We start from the raw sequence: 21,936 nt of genomic DNA, 5'->3' as shown, positions 1-21,936 counted from the left end.
ACCAAATGTAGAGACTCTTCGTGCTCGTATTGTGGACGGCTGTGATACAATACGCCATTCTCCAGGGCTGCATCAGCGCATCAGGGATTCCATGCGACGGAGGGTGGATGCATGTATCCTCGCTAACGAAGGACATTTTGAACATTTCCTGTAACGAAGTGTTTGAAGTCACGCTGGTACGTACTGTTGCTGTGTGTTTCCATTCCACGATTAATGTGATTTGAAGAGAAGTAATAAAATGAGCTCTAACATGGAAAGTAAGCGTTACCGGACACATGTCCACATAACATATTTTCTTTCTTTGTGTGTGAGGAATGTTTCCTGAAAGTTTGGCCGTACCTTTTTGTAACACCCTGTATACCTCAGTGGAAATGTTGACCTGTTGTTTTTTGGCGACAGCTCTGACGTGATGTAACATCAGGCACCCTTCATTTGATCAAATGACTCGTTGCCAGAATTCAATTGATCAGTCAGGTACTCGCTGCATTCACCATATACTGGTAGTCTCTGCTTAACTAGAATGGGTAAATAATGTGATTCGAAATGCATCTGCCTCGTCATTGCACTTCTTTATAAATTTGGGACAGGTGATATTGAGAGAGGATAAGTTACTCTCTCAACTATTTTTCGTATACAGAAAATTATTAAAGATTTGTTGCAACCTTATGGACCTTGAGCGAGACTCTAGAAAGTTAACGGCCTGATCAGACGCTGATAGAGCCTGGTAGGGCGCTAAAAGTATGAGGTAGTTTTATGGTTCTTAGTACGTAAAAATGGCATGTTGGAAGTTGAAAGAAATTGGCGGCGAGCCCATCGCTGTCCTGAGATTGACTTCACTTGCAAGTAGTTAGACTGGAGAGCCTGTGGTGAAGTTCTTACTGCACCGACAGTGTGACTTCAAATGCCTCCGACTATGCGTTTGCCAAGTGCACACTTATTCATTTTTGTTTTACCAGTCTTGACGCTTGGTATCCTTGTGCACTCTGTCTTATAGTTGAGCCAAATTGGTCCTTGGTACGACCAGCGAACGGGTGTGTTACACACTGAAATCTACCGTAATTTCAGAGTTCTGGTAAAGAGTAAATTGCGATCCGTCTGCCTGATCACTAGACCGTGAGATTTAGCATTTATTTCGTGGCCGCAATCGATTAACAGGTGCTGCCTTACGCCTCGCCTCCGCCGCACACATCTCGCCAGTTGCAGTTTACATCACTGCTCGAAGCAAACAGGGTAACATACTGCTGCTCTGGCCTTGTTAGGACGTACAGATCTCAATCGCCACTCACTCTCAGCTGCACCTATATAGACTGTTCAGCATCAGATCAATTCCGATTGCGCTATCCACATTTTAGGGCCAGATTACATGAGTCACTTCTGCCACCCAGGATCCTTTTCCATTGTTCTCTTAACTCAACTCTTAGTTGTTAACTGTATTCAATCAATAATGTAACAGTTGTGATACTAAATGTAACTGGGTTTTCTCTTTTGATGCTAGTCAATTGTCAGGATGAGCATTCTAAAGCATTATGTCAGGGTGAAAATACTAAATTAATTAATTTTTCTCTCTTAACAACATGTGGGCAGAGTGGGTTCTTCCTTGGCTCGGGTATGAGGTCGAATGAAACATCATTTTTACATAAGATAACTTTTGTTGAAGAATTGTACAACTGTTTCTTACTCGATGTTCTGGCTCGGAGAGCGGCAGCTGTGTCGTTTGCGAAGTCTTCTGCTGCGGCGGCGGCGGCGTCTGATTACGCGTGGCAGTGTGTATCTCGTGTCGCCGTCTCGCCCAGCTGACTGGAGACGCGCAGCGCGAGGTGGCCCCTATAATTATTGGGAGCGAAGTCGTGCATCGGATGGTGATACCCTGGATGTGGTGTCCCAGTGTTTCTCTTCTCTAAGCGGCCGCGTGTGTTGTGCGTCGGCCAGCGGAACGGCGCGGCGGGGGAATGCCAGTGTCCCGGACTCGAACAACGGACTCCCGCTTGCCAGTCTTCCGCTGTCAGGTCTTCATCCCAGCTCACAGGTGACTGCTGATGTGAGGCCGTCTCCTTCCCGTCCTCACGAGTCACCCAGGTACGTAAAAATCAGACTTCAAACACCTTTTAACTTCTGTCTTCTGGCGCTGTGGCTGCTGCTTGCTATTCCATTAAAGCGGCGGACTTGGTGAGTCTGTACATGATGCAGTCTCTTCTTGCATGACGGTCTTCAGCACCGAAACTGACTGAAAACTACTGCTACACTTCTTCACTTCTTCGTCTTCTTCGTCTCTCGTCTGTCGGGCCCACTGCGTCTCGCGTATTTATTCACTCTGTTTACTGGAGGTGAACGACTTCACGGTCAGTGCCTCTTCTGTCACGTTGAGAAGCTTCTCGAAGAATCTTCTTAACGTCGGTCATTGGCTCTTGGAATGTAGGCGAGGGCCTTTGATCACATGTGACGACTGAGAAACACGTGAGCCGGTCATTGCCTCTTCTGTCACGTTGAAAAGCTTCTCGAAGAATCTTCTTAACGTCGGTCATTGGCTCTTGGAATGTAGGCGAGGGCCTTTGCTCACAAGCGACAACTGAGAAACACATGAGCCGGTCGGGCGATGCCCTGACGGCTGAATCGACAGCGCTCGCTTATGTGGAACTTGCTGACTTCACGGTCATTGTCTCTTCTGCTCTGCTGTTCTGCCCGCTGTTTGCCAGTATGTAACTCTCTAAACTAAACCAAGTTTTTCATTTATATTCTAATTTCTACTTCACTTTGATTTCACTAATTTATTTACTTAAGTACCACTCAACAATAACTATAATTTATGTCTGTTTTTCTTTAAAAAAATAAATGTTGTTAGTAATTTTTTATACATTCTCCATCATTTTATATAGTCAGCACAAAGGGTTAACTTTAATTGTGACGTCCAAAACAGGATAACTTTCATTGTGGCGTCCCCTGCCAGGATCTCGGATTGATGGCACCTTCTGTGACCGTTAGATAGCGTTGCCTAGTGTAGCCATTTAATTTTACGTCCCTTTCGCAGAATTTTGAATTGATGGCACCCTCTGTGACCGTCAGATCGTATATAGTGTTGCATAGTGAAGTTTCTGTTCCCATGTTTAATGTGGTGCACTGGGTAGAATATGTCCACGTTGCTGGCGCCTAGACATAGTACTAATATTTAGTTGTCGTCTGTGTGTAGTTTCATGTTGTGGTTGTGACGTCTGTGTCGCTTGATTGTTTGTTTCTGACATCAACGGCGTTGTGCTGATTTGTTAGGATAGATCGGGATTTTTGTATGTTGACATAGACAAGCGTGCTATTAATTGAATTCGTTGTCAGGAACTAAGAATCAGTAGCTCACGGGAGCGTAATTTAGAGTAGAATCTGTGTGGCATAAGAATTTGTAGTGTCTGAATTCGTTTGGTTGAGAATTAGAGTGCATGCTTACAAGAAGCAAGGCACGTTTTCTAGAGAGTAGCGGAAGTAATTGTGTTTCGTTACCCATTGATCCACATGTGATTATCAGCGGTGGTCGAGCAGATACTACACGGGATTGTCAGGTAAATGCAGTTGCAGACCGGGCAGAAATGTCGAAAGAAGAACGTGCAGAGCATAGCGACATGTCTCAGTCAGGTGACGAAAGCGATCGGGAGACCGCAGCAGAATGAAATGTAAGCGCTGCTGGTACGAGACGCACCATCAGTGAAACTGGCATACCAGACTCACGAATGAAACATCAAGAATGATAGAATCCTGTTCATCTAGTCCGAAAGGTGTTAGCTGTGGATCCCAGTTTGAGGCTTTCATGCAATTCATGCATGAGGCAGAAAGGAAGAGACAAGAGGCAGAGAAAAAGAGACGGGAGGAAGACGAGGAAAGACACAAATTAGTCATAAGAACGGTCATACACAGTATAGATGGAGTCAAGAAACAGATCGCAGGAATGCAAGAAGAACTAGAGAATGTCAAGGAAACGACATTAGAAACGAGCGAGATCGCGGACCAGGTGAAGTGCGATGCAAAAACTGCGTGATAGGTTGCGCAAATAGCACAAAAGTACGCATCAGTGGTCAAAGAACAAGTTAAACTGGCAAGAACACAGGTGTGTAAGACAAAAACGGCACTTGCAACTCTCCAAAGCAAGAGAAAAAAATAGTTCAAGAAACCTAAGAAAAAATGTGTGAGGAGACGAAGCGAGTTGAACAGATAGGAATCAAACAGGCCGAAATCTCTGAAGTTAAAGATCAGCAGGCCCGAGTCGCCGCGCAACAACGTTAATGACGTTCGGCAGGCACATGAGCGGGCCGCGCAATTGCGAACACAAACTCGTCCGGTAGAGCAACATCGAGAGGATCACAAAAGTGAAGAAAAGGTTTTGCGACTCCCGAAACGCTATATGAGGACACACCACTTGCACAGGGGCGAAAGCAGCAGGAATATGCTCCTGCCGCGCCGAAAAGCGTAATAGAAAATGCTCAATCGGTAACATGCAGCATGTCAGAGACCGAGCCGGAAAACAATGGTACACGTATACGGAGGACAGAAACGTTATTACGTGAATCTGACAACACGAGGGTACACCATAGCAGCGCACGAGGATCGTTTGGGCACGGATACATGGACACATGCTGCAGACGAGAGGGAAAATTCTAACGGCGGATACGTCGAACCTATCGATCACAAACTTTTCTTAACCATCCAGAATTTTCAAGTCTACAAGGAGGCAAACAACACATTACACCCAAAGACCCGGATGGCACCGTACAATCACGTGCTACCAGAATCTTGACCACTGAAGTACAAGCTCCGGTTTGTCTGTGGTTTCGTAGAAGGGTCAAAAAATGGTTCAAATGGCTCTGAGCACTATGGGACTTAACTGCTGAGGTCATCAGTCGCCTAGAGCTTAGAACTACTTAAACCTAACTAACCTAAGGACATCACACACATCCATGCCCGAGGCAGGATTCGAACCTGCGACGATAGCGGTCGCGGGGTTCCAGACTGTAGCGCCTAGAACCGCTCGGACACCCTGGCCGGCTAGTAGGGTCGATTGCAGAACATACGCGCGGAGTTGCGGAGACTTGTCGTTCCTGACAAGAATTTAAGGACGCATTCCTTAGCGTATACTAGTCCCAAGACACACAGGAAAGGATAAAACAGGCTATCGTGTTAGGAAAGGACTTAGAAGCGTCAGAATTCCGCAGTCCTGTCAAATTCCTCGAATCCCTGGTCAAAAGGAACCGAGTCTTTGATCAATCGTACAGTCCCAAACAAGTTATCAGGCACTGCTACGTTAAATTACCATTAAGTTGCCAGCAACTGCTCATCGGTAGATGTAGCGATTCAATCGAAGCTCCCAAGAGCGCGCTGTGCGAACTCGAGTACGTGAATGAAGTTCACAACTCGCGGGAAAGAAGTAGAAATAATTACCGCAAATGGCCAGATTTGCCAGAGAGAAATGACGATGGACGAAATGGGGGAAAACATCAATAGAATCGAAACCAAAATTCAAACTCAATCGGAATAACCAGCCATCATGGGAAAAGTATAAGAAGACGAGGAAATTATAATCATAATAACAACAACATCTACCGACGAAACGGAGACTGGAGAGACCAACAAAACTCGAAACAGGGCCAACAGGATTATAGGGACCAACAGGAAAGCAATAGCAGAACATACAATGGTCAAGGTCAATGGAATGACCAACGTGGCGAATATGTGGAACTGCCACCAAGCCCATCGCAGGGGTCATGCAGAGAAAATTCAACCAGGAACTGATACAGACTCAGCCCAAAACAATGCTGCAGAAACTATCGGAACGAGCGATATTAACCTGTTAGAGTACTAAGATGGAAGAGAACTGCAACGGGAAGAGAACGTGCAGTATGTAAATAGTTTCCATGGATGAACTGTTTAACGAAATTTAATGTTGATATTGTGTTGCTTAGCGTAATTTTCCATTAGTTCTATTTCGGTGTTATTTTGTTTACTTGTCATTTCCATTAGTTTTCAGCAGGAGTCATCGTTGAACGTGCTCAAATGAGTTGCGTATTTGTGACATCTTCACGACAACATTTACTGGCAGATGTAAGATTGAATTAAAATTCCGTTGAAAATTATATGTCATCACGAGTTGGCGCTTTTTGTGGGATACCATACCAGGCACGTTGCAATACTGAGTACTCCAAACAACTGAGTACTGCTATTATTTCTTTGGATCTCACAATTGTATTCCTATTTCCGCAACAAGTATCGTACTCTGTTATAGCATTCTCGTAGAAGAGCGTTCACCATTATCACCATGGTCGATGAAATTGTTTACTTTCCGTGGTTTCTTGTACACTGTACAAGGGATGGGTGTACGTCAATTAATGTTTTTCCTGGTGTCTAAACGGTAAATCGTGCCATAGAGCATGATGTCTCAATTTTCGGATGTGTTTCGTATACTGTTAGCAGTCCACGCTTTTGGCGCGTGTCGATGCTAAGAATCATTGAGTTATGAGCATGAGTCTCGATTTTCGGATGAGTTTCGTATGGTGTTAGCAATCCACTCTTTAGGAGCGTCTGGACGCGAGGATTCGGTGTGATATGAGCAGTCACCTGTCGTGCGATGTAGCCTGCCTCGTGGTGAAATTTTGCCACCGCCATGTGAGAGCAGTCAGCGCAATATTGTGTATGGGGAATTAGCACGTACAAATGCCAGTCATAGTAGAGTGCCAAACCCCAGACCCGGATATAGGAAGCAGAAACGAAATGATGGACCATGGGTGAGAGTTAAATTTAAAAAAAATATATATATATAGATATAAAAAATGCATAATGATCGTGTTTCATTTCGGCAGCAGCGATCCTGACAGAGGAGACAGGAAGCATCACTGTAATATGTACAATTACGAGTACACAACCAGAAAATGCCGCTTCAAAGATTTCAGGCAAACCACCAGCACATGAGTGAGTAGACGCACTTCCTGGCGACTTCAGAGTCAGCAGACAACATCGACGGACATCGAAAAATGAAAGAGGAGTATATAAGGAATAAAATGAACGAAATTTCGCATCGGTAGTATTAGCAAAGACATAGGGTAGACAATAAGGTAGTATTTAGTATTGGGAGTTTGGTGGAGGTAAAGAGGTAGTGGCAGGGAAAAATTAGTGTGCATGACAGGAGTAGAACTAAACAAAAACTAACAAAAACACGTGCACACACACGAACAAAGACATCTCACCCCACATGATTTACGTCCATACAATGTTAACAGGGCCCTGCTGTCATTAAATTTATTTTTGGATTTGCGCGCTTAGTAATAAAATAAATAAATAAATATATTAAGTGAAAACATTTTTTATGTTCTTCATTATTGTTTTCTGTAAATGATGATTGTTTGATGATGATGTTTGGTTTATGGGGCGCTCAACTGCGCGGTAATCAGCACCTGTACAAATTTCCAACCTTTGCTCAGTCCAATCTCACCACTTTCAAGAATGATGATGAAATGATGACGACAACACAAACACCCAGTCATCTCGAGGCAGGTGAAAATCCCTGAACTCGCTGGGAATCGAACCCAGGACCCCGTGTTCAGGAAGAGAGAACATGAATGCATGACCACAAACTGTGAACTCTTTTCTGTAAATTTATTAAAGTAATGTAATGTCATTTGTGAGAGAATATGGCACTTGACCACACTTGAGGACTGTGCAGAATCCTGAAACACAATACGGCAGACTGGACGTCACGGCCCACTCCAGCCAGCGAGGGTGAAGGGAGTGGGCAGCTGTAATGACTCTCAGCTGTGGCAGCCCAGGTGTGGGGGACCCCTGCTGTGACAGAACCGGGCCACAGCCAGCTCATGCGCCTACGTAACGCAGCCCAGTCGTCTACCAGTGGGAGCGGTACATCTCAAGCCAGCACTGACAGCAGGATGCCACCACGTGCCGGCAGCAACCCCTAGTGGCCGACATCCTACCAGGCCGCTAATGGAGGGACAAGAGAGACACGTGGCACCACAGTCAACGAGTGTGCCGGGCCTAACTGACTCACCTGGATGCCGAGAGAGACGTGTCCCGTCTACAAAAGGTGAGCTAATCTGATGTCCCGTGCTGACAGGCACTTTCCGAGGCAGAAGTGAATGGGAAGAGCAGGGCTGCCCCATCTCCCACTATTGCTGAATATATTTCTGTGCCAGAGGGCGGGTTACACGTCAAATGCAACGCTGTCACGCCAGTCGCTTACGACTAACTGCTGCCTGACCAGTATGATGCCGAGGTTCCAGCGGCAGTTCGTAAGCTGCCCAAAGATGCTGGTTGCTGCCCAGTCGCCAAATGCTGCCTTGAGAAAGAGGGAACGCTAGAGACACATGCAGCCACTCTCACTGGGTGAGAGGCCATTCCACTCTGACGCAAACTGTTGTTCTTCAATCCCACCAATCACAGTTTGTGCTAGTGCATAAGTGCCATGTTTCCAATTCGTGTGACATTTTCAATTCTAAATTTTGTCTCCCAGGGATCCTTGTTGAGGGAGCGATAGGATACCTTTCTGTAATTTCATTATGTAATATCTTTTAGTGTTTTTGTATGTATCAATTGAACTGTCTTGATTGTGACATACATGTTATTCTGCACACTTATTAATGCTCAGATTATGTGCCTGTATTTGTTTTCATATCGTAGAAAATAATACACAAATTACACAAATTAGGTAATAAGACAAACAGATTACACGTGTGATTTCCTTGTTCATTGAGAATTTGAGAACTTATGTGTTTGATGAATGTGACCAAATGAGTGATACAGCAGGGGTAAATCAATGAACAGAGAACAGTTCATATTACAGGACATTGTAAATGATTAGGGACATTAGACATCTCTGACCTCAGGATATGGTATATTTCTATGCTGCAAGGCCTTTTAATTACCTATAAAATGTTTATCGGAAGTCTGTGATGTAGCAATGACCCCTGAGTCTAACTTAATTCATACTACTCACAGCGATCTTTACATGTATTCTTGCTGTCTTGCAGATTCATGTAAGTGAATGGCCCCTGGAATAGGGCAAAGTTACCTTTTTCCACACACATATATCGGTTACAAGGATGAGATTCTCCTACTATTTGCAATTATCTCCTCTGTTTCGTGTCACACTAACCAATATTGAAGTGAGACACTACCCATGCAGAAATCAATGGCAGGTAGAGGGCAGTGTAAGACGACAAGTTACTCTCTCATCTGTTTCCTGAATACGGAAAGTTATTAAAGGTTTGTTAAAACCTTAAGCACCTTGAGCAAGACTCTAGAAAGTTAATGGCCTGAGCAGCCGCTGATGGAGCCTGGTAGGACACTAAAAGCATGAGTTATTTTTATGGTTGTTAGTTTGTAGAAACTGAATGTTGGAAGTTGAAAGCAACTGGTGGTGAGCCCATCCCTCAGTAAATATTGCCGAACAGAGCCACAGCCACCATACAAGGCAGACAGAGCAGCCTCTAATCAAGATAGGTCTCCAGCATGACAATCCCACTATACCTGCATTGGCGCCAGCCGAAGGCTGGGCTGGGGGTGACAAACTGAAGGGACGCATCTGCACAGTAGAGTCATAAATCAGGCATTGTGTGCAGAGCCACACGTAATAAGAATTCACAAGTTTCCTTGTTCGCCGATACTGCAAATAGGGTTGGGACTCACTTCCATCGGCCGCCTTGGTTGTATAAGAAACTCTGGCGTCTGAGAAACGTTTAGAGATGGAATCTTTATTGCACTTCATAGCTAGGACTAACATGCTCCAAGACACGGGCGATTTAGAAAAAGATCTTTAAGATTGTAGCCCGCCGGAGTGGCCGTGCCGTTCTAGGCGCTGCAGTCTGGAACCGAGCGACCGCTACGGTCGCAGGTTCGAATCCTACCTCGGGCATGAATGTGTGTGATGTCCTTAGGTTAGTTAGGTTTAATTAGTTCTACGTTCTAGGCGACTGATGACCTCAGAAGTTAAGTTGCACAATGCTTAGAGCAATTTTTTTTTTTAATGATTGTATCTGTTTACTTGTTGCCACGGGAAGCGACGTGACTTCAGAGAAAAACAATTTATCCCTCCGCAAAAACTTAAAAAAAGCCAGTAATTGGCGGTTTCTCTTTCTCCAGAGATGCAGGTTTCTTTACTCTTGCGCTGGTTTGACATGAGTTTGTGGTGTCGTGTAAGAGGGGAGATTTAGTGCCTCTAAAGCTCTGTAATTGTCTAAAGATGGAGTGAAGGCAGTGTCGTTGGTGCATTCTGGGCAAAAACGGAACTTTTTATCTGTAGAGGTACGAGGCATCGGGGTTCTGGTCGAAGCTCTGGCACGTGTGGTTGGTGCTTGGGACCTGTCCTGAGACTGACTTCACTTGCAGGTAGTTGGACAGGAGAGCCTGTGATGAAGTTCTTACCGTATCGACAGTGTGACTTCAAACGTCGGACTACACGTTTCCTGAGGGCACACTTATTCGTTTTGGCTTTTCTAGTCTTGACGTTCGGTATCCTTGTGCGCTGTGTCATGTTAGTGAGCCAAATTGGTCTGTGGTATGACCAATGTACAGGTGTGTCACACACTGAATGAAATCTACCGTGATTTCTGAGCTCTAGTGGAGAGTAAATTGCGATCTGTCTGCCTGATCGCTAGACTGTGAGATTTTGCATTTCTTTCACGACCGCGATCAACTAACAGGTGCCGCCTTACGCCTCGCCTCTGCCTGACACAGCTCGCCAGCTGCAAGTTACATAGCTCCATGAAGCAAACAGGTTATCATGCTGCTGCTCCGTCCTTACTCTGGAGTATAGATCTCAAGCGCCACTTGCTCTCAACTGCACTTAATAGACTTCTGTAGATTGTCAGTCAAAGTCTGCTCAGCATCAGATCAATTTCGATTGCGTTATCCAAATTTTTAGGGCCAGTGTACCTGACTCACTTCTGACACCCAGGATTCTTGTCCCTTGTTCTTTTAACCCAACTGCTAGTTGTTCACTGTATTTAATCAATAACTATAATTTATGTCTGTTTTTCTTTTAAAAAATAAATGTAGTTAATAAATGTTACCACAGTCTCAATCATTTTATGTAGTCGGCACCATAGGTTAACTTTCATTGTAGCGTCCCAAACGGGATAACTTTCTATATCAAAGGATGCAGTTTTACTTAAAGTCTTTTGAATTTTGCTCTCGGTTCAATACCTTCGCACTCTTACTGAACATATGTTGCATCATGTATGGGTTAGTAGCATAAAGGCCGACCGAGGTGGCGGAGCGGTTCTAGGCGCTACAGTCTGGAACCGCGCGACCGCTATGGTCGCAGGTTCGAATCACGCCTCGGGCATGGATGTGTGTGATGTCCTTAGGTTAGTTAGGTTTGAGTAGTTCTAAGTTCTAGGGGACTGAAGTGAACTCCCATAGTGCTCAGAGCCATTTGAACCATTTAGTAACATAAAGAGTGTATCTACGCTGCAAGACGATTTCGAGTATTGAGGGAGACGGTCAACGAATCTGTTGGTGAGGAACAGTGGTAAATTAACAAGGAGCATACCCGTATATATTGTGTAAGAAATAAGGAAAAAAGTGTTAAGAAATTTATCAACATTTATGTCGTAATATCGTGTGAAATGTGCTATTAAAATTTGATAGCAGTATTACATTATAGAGATTAAGAATCATGAAAGAAATTTCTATACGTGGAATAAACTTAAGAGACCCAAGATGATTACAGATTATACAATGGTGAGACAGATACCGACAGATACCGAAAAACTCAAAATGCAAAAAATTTCCACGGAGAGATGTAGACTTTGGCTATAGTTAATCGAGTATGAACAGCAAACTAAACGCAAAGAAAATGCAGCAAGGTGGCGAACACAGAGATGGAGCTCGATACACTGAAAGATTCATATGTTTCGGTAGTTTTCAAAGGGCGCATTACGCAGCCATTGACGAAAAGAGGGAAAGCAAAACAACAGAATACAAATGGGTAGCTTTGAGAGATGACACTGTGACGGTAGGAAAGTAAATAGTAAAAAAAAAGAAGAGTTACGCAAAGACCAATTGGAATCTCTAAGTAATACGAGAAATATGCAATTTAATTGTTTAACTGACTATAGGAGGATATATGAAAATGGAGTAAATGAACTGGATAAAATGGAATACAGACAAGAAATTGACAGATAATGCAAAATGGCTAAGCAGGAATGGAGAGATGACAAATGTAGGAGTATAGAATCACGTTTGCGTAGCGATACGATGTATGCGACCTATAGGAAAATCCCAAGCGAGGCGTCGTTTGGCATTTACCGGCGTGATATGTGGCTTATGAGGAGCCGCTCGACCAATCAGAGTTTCCTCACCTCCTGCCTAACTGTCATGGTACTCGCAGTGGACCCTGATGCAGTTTGGAATTCCTTTGTGATTGTCTGGATAGCTAACTGCCTATTACACACTACGACCCTCTTCATCTGTCGGCGGTCTCTGTCAGTCAACAGACGAGGTCGGCCTGTACGCTTTTGTGCTGTTCGTGTCCCTTCACGTTTCCACTTCACTATTATATCGGAAACAGTGGACCTAAGGATGTTTAGGAGAGTGGAAATCTCGCGTACGCACGTATGACACCCAATCACCTGACCACGTTCGAAGTCCGTGCATTCCGCGGAGCGCCCCATTCTGCTCTCTCACGATGTCTAATGAATACTGAGGTCGCTGACAGTAGTCAGTATGTGGCAGCACACTGCACCTAATATGAGAAACGTATGTTTCTGACGGTGTCCGGATACTTTTGATGACCTAGTGTATATTTGCGGCATCATTTTCTTTTCAGTAATGTGTAATATGATTATTAGCTACAAATTATGCGATTATGTTTCCCAAATCATTACGCTTTACATTGGTGTACTTTCCCAATTGGTACACAACATGCTTTGTTTCTATAAGTTGGCAACATGTATGTGAGAATATTGCGTCTTGTTTATATGTGGGTGCTAAGAGAATTGTGTTTATACTGAAAAAGCCGTACTTACACAAAGAATTTGCGTTTTGCTTTACGTTAGTGCTCTGTGAATTGTGATTATCACGAAAAATCTCAAAAAAAAAAATGGCTCTGAGCGCTATTGGACTTAACTTCTGAGGTCATCAGTCCCCTAGAACGTAGAACTACTTAAACCTAACCAACATTAGGACATCACACACATCCATGCCCGAGGCAAGATTCGAACCTGGGACCGTAGCGGTCGCGAGGTTCCAGACTGTAGCGCCTAGAAACGCTCGGCCACCCAGGCCGGCGAAAATCTCAAGATTGCAAATAATTTTCATTGTCTAGTGTTGGTGACGTAACGGTAAACACAAATGCGAAATAAGCCATCGTATACTGTGATTACTGTGATGAAAAAGGGTTACTTTACCATGAGTTAGAAAACTCAGGAGCTCTATTTCATCCCTAATCAACGAAGTAGAACAGCCTCGAATTTGGAACTACTATCCAGATGAGTACTCATTATATTCAACTTAAAGTTTACTTATGCAAATTATTTAATATCGACATTTCAGATAATATTAGACATTGACTGTAGCAGCACTGTCCATTGTTACAAGACTACATATTCGAGTTTATGAACTGAAAATCTGTTTATCTACTAAATGAAGAAGAAAAGATCGATATTTTGCACTAAGGCTGGAAAGGCTGAAAATAGTATGGCAGGCATAGAAAGTCTAAACAAGAAAACGAAAACATTGTTAAAAAATGGAAAAGAAAGCAGATGAAAACGAGATAGGAGATATGATCCAGTTAAAAGAATTTTATAAGTTGAAACAAAACCCCAACAATACACGCAATTCCTTCAGCATTGTTGATATCCTTGGGAGAGGTAGCCATGAGAAAACTATTTCGACTGGTGTGGACGGTATGTGAAACTCGTAAAATACCATCACATTTCAAAATGTGTGAAATAATTCTAGTAGCAAACAAAGCAGGTGCTGACATGTGTGAATAATACCAAACCACTACTCATGACTGTAGTATGTTGTCTCAAATTATTCACAGAGAAATATCAAAGAAGTTGGTGTCGCAGAAGACCAGTTTAGGATCCGGAAAATGCACGAATACGCGAGGCAATACTGGTCCTACGACTCATCTTGAAAGGTAAACCTACGTTTATAGCACTTGTAGATTTAGAGAAACTTCATGAAAATGACATCTTGAATACTCTCGTTCCTAGCATGGCCTTAGGGATATGGCAGCAAGAGAGGGGAAGAAAACCAATGTGCACTCCATGTGCATACCGGGGGGAGTCATTCCAGATGTGGAAAGGGTCCTTCCGGATGCCATGAAGGGTACAGGGTGCACCCATCTGCAGGTGGTCGCTCATGTCGGCACCAATGATGTGTGTCGCTATGGATCGGGGGAAATCCTCTCTGGCTTCCGGCGGCTATCTGATTTGGTGAAGACTGCCAGTCTCGCTAGCGGGATGAAAGCAGAGCTCATCATCTGCAGCATCGTCGACAGGACTGACTGCGGACCTTGAGACGATTCTGCGACCGTGTGGGCTGCAGATTCCTCGACTTGCGCCATAGGGTGGTAGGGTTTCGGGTTCCGCTGGATAGGTCAGGAGTCCACTACACGCAACAAGCGGCTACACGGGTAGCAGGGGTTGTGTGGCGTGGACTGGGCGTTTTTTTTTTAGGTTAGATGGCTTTGGGAAAGTACAGAAAGGGCAACAGCCTCAACGGGTGCGGGGCAAAGTCAGGACATGCGGGGACCAAGCAGCAATCGGTATTGTAATTGTAAACTGTCGAAGCTGCGTTGGTAAAGTACCGGAACTTCAAGCGCTGATAGAAAGCACCGAAGCTGAAATCGTTATAGGTACAGAAAGCTGGCTGAAGCCAGAGATAAATTCAACCGAAATTTTTACAAAGGTACAGACAGTGTTTAGAAAGGATAGATTGCATGCAACTGGTGGTGGCGTGTTTGTCGCTGTTAGTAGTAGTTTATCCTGTAGTGTAGTAGAAGTTGATAGTTCCTGTGTAATATTATGGGTGGAGGTTACACTCAACAACCGAGCTAGGTTAATAATTGGCTCCTTTTACCGACCTCACGACTCAGCAGCATTAGTTGCAGAACAACTGAAAGAAAATTTGGAATACATTGCACATAAATTTTCTCGGCATATTATAGTCTTAGGTGGAGATTTCAATTTACCAGATATAGACTGGGACACTCAGATGTTTAGGACGGGTGGTAGGGACAGAGCATCGAGTGACATTATACTGAGTGCACTATCCGAAAATTACCTCGAGCAATTAAACAGAGAACCGACTAGTGGAGATAACGTCTTGGACCTACTGATAACAAACAGACCCGAACTTTTCGACTCTGTAAGTGCAGAACAGGGAATCAGTGATCATAAGGCCGTTGCAGCATCCCTGAATATGGAAGGTAATAGGAATATAAAAAAAGGGAGGAAGGTTTATCTGTTTAGCAAGAGTAATAGAAGGCAGAATTCAGACTACCTAACAGATCAAAACGAAAACTTCTGTTCCGACACTGACAATGTTGAGTGTTTATGGAAAAAGTTTAAGGCAATTGTAAAATGCGTTTTAGACAGGTACGTGCCGAGGAAAACTGTGAGGGACGGGAAAAACCCACCGTGGTTCAACATTAAAGTTAGTAAGCTACTGCGAAAGCAAAGAGAGCTTCACTCCAAGTTTAAACGCAGCCAAAACCTCTCAAACAAACAGAACCTAAACGATGTCAAAGTTAGTGTAAGGAGGGCTATGCGTGAGGCGTTTAGTGAATTCGAAAGTAAAATTCTATGTACCGACTTGCCAGAAAATCCTAGGAAGTTCTGGTCTTACGTTAAATCAGTAAGTGGCTCGAAACGGCATATCCAGACACTCCGGGATGATGATGACATTGAAACAGAGGATGACACGCGTAAACCTGAAATACTAAACACCTTTTTCCAAAGCTGTTACACAGAGGAAGACCGCACTGCAGTTCCTTCTCTAAATCCTCGCACAAACGAAAAAATGGCTGACATCGAAATAAGCGTCCAAGGAATAGAAAAGCAACTGGAATCACTCAACAGAGGAAAGTCCACTGGACCTGACGGGATACCAATTCGTTTCTGCACAGAGTACGCGAAAGAACTTGCCCCCATTCTGACAGCCGTGTACCGCAAGTCTCTAGAGGAACGGAAGGTTCCAAATGATTGGAAAAGAGCACAGGTAGTCCCAGTCTTCAAGAAGGGTCGTCGAGCAGATGCGCAAAACTATAGACCTATATCTCTGATGTCGATCTGTTGTAGAATTTTAGAACATGTTTTTTGCTCGAGTATCATGTCGATTTTGGAAACCCAGAATCTACTCTGTAGGAATCAACATGGATTCCTGAAACAGCGATCGTGTGAGACTCCAACTCGCTTTATTTGTTAATGAGACCCAGAAAATATTAGATACAGGCTCCCAGGTAGATGTTATTTTCCTTGACTTCCGGAAGGCGTTCGATACAGTTCTGCACTGTCGTCTGATAAACAAAGTAAGAGCCTACGGAATATCAGACCAGCTGTGTGGCTGGATTGAAGAGTTTTTAGCAAACAGAACACAGCATGTTGTTATCAATGGAGAGACGTCTACAGACGTTAAAGTAACCTCTGGCGTACCACAGGGGAGTGTTATGGTACCATTGCTTTTCACAATATATATAATTGACCTAGTAGATAGTGTCGGAAGTTCCATGCAGCTTTTCGCGGATGATGCTGTAGTATACAGAGAGGTTGCAGCATTAGAAAATTGTAGCGAAATGCAGGAAGATCTGCAGCGGATAGGCACTTGGTGCAGGGAGTGGCAACTGACCCTTAACATAGACAAATGTAATGTATTGCGAATACATAGAAAGAAGGATCCTTCTTTGTATGATTATATGATAGCGGAACAAACACTGGTAGCAATTACTTCTGTAAAATATCTGGGAGTATGCGTGCGGAACGATCTGAAGTGGAATGATCACATAAAATTAATTGTTGGTAAGGCGGGTACCAGGTTGAGATTCATTGGGAGAGTCCTTAGAAAATGTAGTCCATCAACAAAGGAGGTGGCTTACAAAACACTCGTTCGACCTATACTTGAGTATTGCTCACCAGTGCGGGATCCGTACCAGAACGGGTTGACGGAGGAGATAGAGAAGATCCAAAGAAGAGCGGCGCGTTTCGTCATAAGGTTATTTGGTAACCGTGATAGCGTTACGGAAATGTTTAGCAAACTCAAGTGGCAGACTCTGCAAGAGAGGCGCTCTGCATCGCGGTGTAGTTTGCTCGCCAGGTTTCGAGTGGGTGCGTTTCTGGATGAGGTATCGAATATATTGCTTCCCCCTACTTATACCTCCAGAGGAGATCACGAATGTAAAATTAGAGAGATTCGAGCGCGCACGGATTCTTTCAGACAGTCGTTCTTCCCCCGAACCATACGCGACTGGAACAGGAAAGGGAGGTAATGTCAGTGGCACGTAAAGTGCCCTCCGCCACACACCGTTGGGTGGCTTGCGGAGTATAAATGTAGATTTAGATGTAGCCTTAATCACGTATCTTCACGCGGCCATCATATAAATTACTAGATTTGACAATGTTAGTGATAGAGGTTGGCCGGACGCCCTTCCTGTCGTCATCTCTATTCATCCGGGGATGAAGATGCCTGCGTCTACTGTTATATCCCGTGAAAGTGTGGGAACGTTTTCAAAATATTTGTTAATCGCATAAGTGCGGCGAAACGTGGGTAACAGTCCGGATTTCACGTAGTCGGATGTAGCAAACCGCCCAAAAACTACATCAAAGTTTGCTGGCAGTCTCATCACTAATCGTCCGGGCAGGTTCGATCCGGGGCGAGCGTGGCTCCTTGAATCCCGAAAGCGGCGTCTAAACGCTCGCGCTGCTGCCCAGACCGGTTTGTTGTCAACTGGATTACATTTTTTGAAATTTTGAAGTGTGCAGAGATATAAAACAGGGCGCGCTATGTTATCTGAAACTGGCAAAGAAACCAGGCAGCGGTTATAAGGGTTGAAGGACTTGAAAGGAAGGCAGCAGCCGCGGAGGGAGTGACAAAGGGTTGTATCTTGTATTCAGTGTTATTCAAACACACTCAGCAGGCAATATGGTAAGTTCAGTGAGAAGGAAAATGCCCTGAGATTTGCCAAAAGGTCTGTAGTACTGTAATAGTGTCACAGATGGCAAAGGATTTGGAAGAGTAGTGAGACGGAAAAAAATATATACAGGGTGGTCCATTGATCGTGACCGGGCCAACTATCTCAAGAAATAAGCGTCTAACGAAAAAACTACAAAGGACGAAACTTGTCTAGCTTGAAGGGGAAACCAGATGGCGCTATGGTTAGCCCGCTAGATGGCGGTGCCATAGGTCAAAAGGATATCAACTGTGTTTTTTAAATAGGAACCCCCATTTTTATTACATATTCGTGTAGTACGAAAATAAATATGAATGTTTGAGTCGGACCACATTTTTCACTTTGTGATAGATGGCGCTGTGACAGTCACAAACATATGGCTCACAATTTTAGACGAACAGTTGGTAACACGTAGGTTTTTTAAATTAAAATACAGAACGTACGTACGTTAGAACATTTTATTTCGGTTGTTCCAATGTGATACATGTACCTTTGTGAACTTATAATTTCTGAGATCGCATGCTGTTACAGCGTGATTACCTGTAAATACCATTTAATGTAATGCAATAATGTGTCTGCAATCTTATGGGACTTAACTGCTAAGGCCATCAGTTGCATGGGGGCTTAATTATAAAACATGAAAATAATTTTAATTTCTGCTTTAGTAGCTGTTTGTCCGATTACGAAGTCTCGTAACGGTTGGCCCTGACTTATTATTACGCAATCTGACTGCTTAGACAATAACAAAGAATGAAATGGAAATTTTCATTAACACAATTAATTAATTAAGTCCCCAGCAACTATAAAAACCTACGAAACCAAAGCACAAGTGTAACTGTTCTGTGTGTGGAAGTATGACTCAACGTACGCATCTGGCACGGTTCTTCTTCAATAACACAAGAAATTTTAAATATCATTTATACTGAATTAATTAAAGAAAATAAAAATACCATAATTACTCAAGAAAACCAGAATTACACTCTAATACAAGAACACAAGCCAGATGCTTTGTTGACTGAACCTGTAATGACGCATTATTTAAAACATGGAAATAATGAAAAATAAATCAAGTTTCGTTACCTTCATATATTGACCAAAATCATTCTAATCATTACAATATATCTCCACACCGACTCGCTATTACCACATCTCAACAAGAACTTTTCAGTATCACATCTCAGCAAGCACTCCCTACTAGCACATCTGAACACGAACTGACTACTACGAGTCCTCGACAAGCACTGCCCACTACGACATCTCAATAATCACTGCCAGTGGAGGCGGCGGAACAATGCTCTCTAGCGATCTCTGGCGCTGTGGCTCAGTGTAGCCACCTTTCATATGCCCTTCCTCCACGGCTAGAATTTGATGGTATTTTTGCCAGCATTGGTGGTGAAAATACCACCAAATTCGTCAAAAAAAATACAGACAAAAATAAAAGATAATATTAATACGTAAATATCATATAACTAGATAAAATTTTGGCTTTGCACTGACCTTTCAATAACCTATTATATAGAATACAGTAAGCAATACAAATTCTTTCATACATGTGACTTTACATAATAGTTTACACAAGTATTATGTGGTTAAACAATTCAATCAATAGCGTCAGCAATGACGAATATGTGCAGGTAAGAGTCTCATAACTTTTCACAACCAGTAATACACAAAAAAATCAGTTTATACAAATATTCACATAAACGCTTTCCATAGCTCAAGAATAAGCAGTTGACAGTTCCAGCAGTAGCACCCAGCAATGGTCAACAGGTGCAAAAACCAACAAGTAACATTTTTTCAATAGAAACAGTCCATCAGTGGCACCCAGTAATGTTGAATAGGTGCAGACACCAACAAGTAACACCATTTCAGTATAAGCAGTTCCATTAGTGGCACCAGCAATGTTGAGCAGATGCACACAGCAACAGGTGACATCCTTTCAGTAGAAGCAGTCCATCAGTGGCACCCAGCAATGTTGAGCAGGTGCAGACACCAACAAGTAACACCATTTCAGTATAAGCAGTTCCATTAGTGGCACCAGCAATATTGAGCAGATGCACACCGCAACAGGTGACATCTTTTCAGTAGAAGCAGTCCATCAGTGGCACCCAGCAATGTTGAGCAGGTGCAGACACCAACAAGTAACACCATTTCAGTAGAAGCAGTCCATCAGTGGCACCCAGCAATGTTGAGCAGGTGCAGACACCAACAAGTCACATTTCTCAGCAGAAGCAGTTCCATAAAATTCAGTATCACTGATCACACTGTTCATCAGAGTTTATAAGCAGAAATTAAACATGTCCTAGTGGCACCAATCATGTAGAAAAGGTACAAGTAACAGTCCATAATTTTTACAATCACTGATCACACAGTTCATCAGCAGAAATTAAACATGACTAAATGTCACACATCATGTTGAAAAGTGCAGCACCATCACTAATCAGACAGTTCAGGCATGAACAATAGTTTGAATACACATACAATGCTTTTACACTAAACATACAAATCATAACAAACACACAAATGATATCAGATAATTGTCCTATTAACTATTACAATACACAAATACCAGTATACCTATTACATTTATGGGTGTCAGTGCAAGCCACTACCAACAAATAAAATAATATTTAGGAGATAGGTGGGTAGGATTAGGAAAGGAAAACACACAAAACACACTCACTCATCTTTCATCCACATTAAGTACTACTGTGTAATTGAATAGTGTTAACTGTGTAAATGTAACTCTGTCCAAGATTTGATGTTCATCAAGTGTACCAAGTAGTAGTGGCAGCAATGTATAACAGTCAATAATAGTTAAGTCAACGTCATAGTCATCATGTCAAGACCAATGTTTGCCAAGCCAGATCAAAATGTACGGTTGCTGAACAACTGTCAGTGTACCAAGATATGCAAATGCTTCCTCTCTCAAAAAAAAGTATATACTGCTTTGTGATTTGACAAAGTGTGTGTGTAGACAATCTTCCTTCTACTTGAGTGTTCTAGTCTGCCATCTTCATCCTCCTTGTTCCATATGGACCAACAAAAAAAATATGCTCCTCACTTACTTTACCTCTTATCCACCAAAACTCCAATAATCATCAGCATAATCTCAATACTTCACTAATACCTCTTCAATACGTCGATACATATAAACCTTATCATCAATATCATTTACCTTACCTCTTGTCCACGAAAACTCCAATAATCATCACTTAATCTTAATACTTCAATAATACCTCTTCACTACGTCGATAAATATAAACCTCAGCACCAATATCATTTCACTTCCATAACAACTCTTTCATGTAGTCAGTCTCCTCGAACAAGTACAGACAAAATCCTAGTGCAACTTCAATTCATCATCCCATACAATCCGAAGACACAGTGTCTACACACAACCTCTGTGTAATCCATCTGACCCAAATTTTCTACTCATTATAAATTATAAGATACATTTTGGTTCCTTGTCCATCATTAAATAAAAGAAATGCATACATGACCTCTAACAGACTTAGTTCGAATAACTCTCAGTAATTAAGTACGATTACGGAGTGTGAATGATCATAATATTTCACAGTGTGTACACCACTTCAAGACTTATGGCAAACAGAAGCAAACATGTGGAGTATTTCTTGTGTTAAGTGTCACTTCCTATTTCAATTGCTCACGAAAAACGCAGTGTAACAACTGTCAATGGTCTAAACCTAGTTTTGGTATGTCATGTCGTTAGCTTCCTTCCTATTAGCATACATTTATACAGCTTTCATAAAACCTCCAGC

This window comes from Schistocerca nitens, chromosome 3, assembly GCF_023898315.1.
Source record: "Schistocerca nitens isolate TAMUIC-IGC-003100 chromosome 3, iqSchNite1.1, whole genome shotgun sequence".
Taxonomy (NCBI): Eukaryota; Metazoa; Arthropoda; class Insecta; order Orthoptera; family Acrididae; genus Schistocerca; species Schistocerca nitens.
The sequence above is the reverse complement of the archived record's forward strand: the minus strand, read 5'-3'. Positions refer to the sequence as shown.